Here is a 4513-nt window from a genome sequence, read left to right as displayed (position 1 = left end):
ACACGCACAGGAATTTTAGCAAATTTGAGAGAGCGAAATACCCGACCCTCTAAAATCTGCAGTTTCGTTCTCAGAACTCGATCATAATTCGCCCTGACAAAGATTCTGAAGATTAGAAATATTTCAGTATTACAGAATCTGAGATTTGGAGAAAACCGTCATGAAATATGGTCTTTGTATTAGCCTATGACCTTGGAAACATTGATCACAGTAAAAGATATCTCGGGAAAATAAACACCAATGACAAAGGCGTCTCAATGTGAATTTTCATCAGAGCCCGGACAAGTATAAAATTGTGGCCTTCAACTGTGGCCCTGTTGCCACTGTGGCATTTGGGAAGCTAAGAAGGCTTTAACAGTTATGAAAGACATTCACCAACCCATTATTAACATCTTTTTCGTTATAAAGATGACGAGGCGTTGGTTTGCAAATATTTGGAAGATGTCTTTTTCCCTTGTTCAAATGAAAAAAAATCTTTTATAATTTCACTGTGATTAATTATACGTTCCTTTAACCTATTTTCTATTATAAATGTCTCGGTAAATGTTTTTCCTTCAACTATTCTCTACCTCTTCATGCAAGTTTCTTTGTTTAATTTTAATTGTTTTCCATTCAATTCAGTTTTTATCACGATTTCTAATTAATCTTCTCTTCCTTATGATTTTTGTCTAATATTGCACGCGTGCTCTTTTGTAATCTATGTTTTCTTACATTTTTCGTTACAATTTATTTCATTTTTCTTTAATGAATCTCGATTCTGAGTATCCTTATTCTGTATCTTACTACCTCAATTCATTCCCTTCTTAATAATATTTTTTTCCCGTATTTGCCTTTATATTGTATTCTTACTCCTTACTTTCTCGACAACAAAAGCTAATAACATTTCCATTTTTATGACGTCCCTTATTTTCCCATAAAAAAAAAGAATTGCACGGAAACATCAAAGTAGAAAATCGACCTAGCCTCGGATGGCTGAGCGACCGACGGCAGTCAAAGAGCCGCTATTGACAAAGGCACTCTTCCGAATAACAGGTACCCACACACAGAACGATCATCGGAATATTGCATTAGTCAGCATTTTGGCTTTGAATTTCTATTTCAACTGTAATTATGTTCTTCATTTTTACCATTTCACGAACTGCTTCTGAATTTCATTTGACCGTAGTTCCTTTGAGCTCTCTTTCTTAACATGGTGCTTCGACTTAAATTATGTCCATTTCTATTGTTTTCACGAACTGCTTATATATTCAATTAGAACTTATTTTTTTTTTTATGTTTAAGGTGTTGCTTAGTTTTTTTTATAATAATAATAATAATAATAATAATAATAATAATAATAATAATAATAATAATAATAATAATAATAATAATAATAATAGGTAGGTACGTAGGTAATCTTAATCTTTAAAAAAAAAAAACAAATGGGCCAACATCCCTTGTATTTCTTCACTTGGGGCTTTTCGTTTCGTGAATCTTACAATCCAGTAAAACGACAATTTACTTTTTCGACAATTATAATTATAATAAAAACAAATATTCTTACTATCACAATTACTATTACTGATATATTATTGTCAACTGGAGAAAATAGTGAATGTTACATGTTTTCACAAGGTTTTTTCGTTTTGTGATAGGTGTGTCTTTTCTATAAAAAAAAAAAAATTAAAAAAAAAAAAAAGTAAAAAAAGCGCCAAACCGCTAGAACGTATAATCAAGACCACCGAAAATAGATCTGCCTTTCGGTGGTCTCGGTATAATGCTGTATGAGCCGCGACCCATGAAACTTTAACCAAGGCCGGTGGGGGCCTATCCTATATCGTTGCCAAGAGCACGATTATGGCTAACTTTAACCTTAAATAAAAAAAAAAAACTACTGAGGCTACAGGGCTGCAATTTGGTACGATTGATGATTGGAAGGAGGATGATCAACATACCAATTTGTAGCCCTCTATCCTCAGTAGCTTTTAAGATCTGAGGGCGGAGAGAATAAAGTGCGGACGGACAGACAAAGCCGGCACAATAGTTTTCTTTTGCATAAAATTAAAAATCATAAATAATAACAACAACAAAATTTACAAGGTAGCACGCTCATATCTCCCCGTAATGGAAGTGGTTTGAAATAGGTTTCACAATCTCACAAAGCCAATTTGTTTAACGGAAGATTTCTATCAATTTGGCTCCTGGTAGTTGGTTTAGATTGAACTAGCCTTAAGGTAGCTAGGGGCCTTGCCCAAACTCTGATAAGGTATCAAAGCGAATAGAAAGCCTACAGTGGACCGTTGACCTAAGGCCTCCATTAAACAAGGTGGCGAATGGTGTGCTACGGACTTTACAGATTGGTGGAGTTCTACATGTACTTTGTTATATCTGTCTGATATTTCCTTTTCTCCTGCTTTCACTGATTTCTATAACCTTTCTTCATTCATTCATTCTTTTCCTTTCTTTATCTTTGTTATTCTGTTTTTTTTATAACCTGGGTTGTATAAGGTTTTCAAAAATTCTATCTGTAAATAAGAAAATAATTTCATTACTATAATGTTGCAATTATTAAGGTCAACTGAACTGACACAAAACTGTATTCAAAGCATTATTTCATAATAATAATATGAGAGAGAGAGAGAGAGAGAGAGAGAGAGAGAGAGAGAGAGAGAGAGAGAGAGAGAGAGAGAGAGAATTTTATCAAGTGCGACTCAAATTTCACGAAAAGACAAAATCTTGACGAGTCCGAAAAAATCCTTCGCTCTCCTGAATAGTCCTTAAGCAGAGGGAAAACAGCGTCCCCAATACAGCCCAAAGGAGCTGTTTTCACCAAATGCCTCCAGACTGGTGTGATTTTAGGACGTCTGAAACTCTGGTTATAAAAAGCACAAGAAGATAAAAGCACTCAAATATCTTCTGTAAATATTGCACGAGGGGGAAAGCTCTCACTGAGGAAAGGGGGGCGGAAAGAGAAATAGAAGGAATAACATAAACTTGCTTTTATTGGTCACTCTTTATTTTCACGTTCATTTCTCCTTTCCCGGGCGTTCTGTAGTGTGTAAACTCTCTCTCTCTCTCTCTCTCTCTCTCTCTCTCTCTCTCTCTCTCTCTCTCTCTCTCTCTCTCTCTCTCTCTCAGAAAGTTTTTGATTTCCAACTTTTAAAAGTAAAGTTCGATTCTTACTTGGCGAGAAATAGAAATACAATTTGTCGTTAAAAGCAAGACAAGTTCAGCAAAAAAGATAGCTCGAAATACAAAGAAATTTTTAAGTCTAGTAAAATAGTTTCTTTTTTGTTTTACAATTTCGTAGTGTCACTTCGTAAGAATTTTTTAACAATTTCGTAACATTCTCTTTGACTTAATTTTACAAACGCTTTTGTGGACTTTTACTTCATAAATCTGATCCTACGTTGTTCTCAATCTTGCTCAGTTATTAATGTTCTCCTTATCTATTTCAATGCAAAATGGACTTACTGCATTCCATATTTATATTATCTGGTTAATCTTTATCCACAAATCATGTTTATATTCCTTACAGAAAAAAGATATATAAAACCAAAAGGGAAAATCTACTTTATTTTTGAAGGCAAAAGGATGGCACTGTGAGGGCCACTACTAGCCAAGGCAGTACTGACGGCTTGACCGCACTTCTCGGAACCAGTTCAAAGACCTGAGAGAGTCACATTCGGCTGGATTTCCCTCCTGATTTATAAGGAGAGTTTGAGGAGCCATCTGAGAGAAGGCCGCTAAATGAAGATTTATATTTGTGGGTGTAACAGAACAGATCTACATTTACGCTGGCAAGTTTAAATGGCACAATAAAAGCAGCATGAAAAAAAAAAAAAAAAAATAATAATAATAATAATAATAATAATAATAATAATAATTATTATTATTATTATTATTATTATTATTATTATTATTATTATTTTGAGGAAGGACAATTTCAAATAAAATACGATAACTTAAATTGTCATAACCTATCGAGAAAGAGAGTTGCATGCATAGTACATTTATTGTAAAAAATAGTAAAAAATTCTGCAATTTGGCTGAATTTCCTGCGTCAGTACTCTTCTCCTCATCTGACATTTACTAGAGGTATAAGATTTCTTTTCTGTCTTCCGTCCAGAAACTTTTAACTCTCCTACAATCAGGCCAGTCAATGAGACTCTTCGTGAAAACGGCCCCCAAGGGTAGAATCGGAGACAGCTTCTCTAGTGCTCAAGGACTATTCGGAGCAGCTAAGAATTTTTTTCCACCGTCAGGAATTTTCTTCTTGCGTAAAAACCTCGCTCACAGTTTATTAAGTCTCCTCTCTCTTTCTCTCTCTCTCTCTCTCACACACACACACACACACACACACGCGCACACAGACACACACACGCACATTCGAGATGAATGTAAACTTCCATTGTCACAAACAATATCTTTTATATATACGGTTGACAAATAATGAGTTATTTACGTATGTATGAGCCAAAGTATGCATACCAGGATGAATATGCAAACATTTATCATTTGCGCTTTTATGTAC

The sequence above is a fragment of the Macrobrachium rosenbergii genome, chromosome 30 (genome assembly GCF_040412425.1).
Source record: "Macrobrachium rosenbergii isolate ZJJX-2024 chromosome 30, ASM4041242v1, whole genome shotgun sequence".
Lineage (NCBI taxonomy): Eukaryota > Metazoa > Arthropoda > Malacostraca > Decapoda > Palaemonidae > Macrobrachium > Macrobrachium rosenbergii.
The sequence above is the reverse complement of the archived record's forward strand: the minus strand, read 5'-3'. Positions refer to the sequence as shown.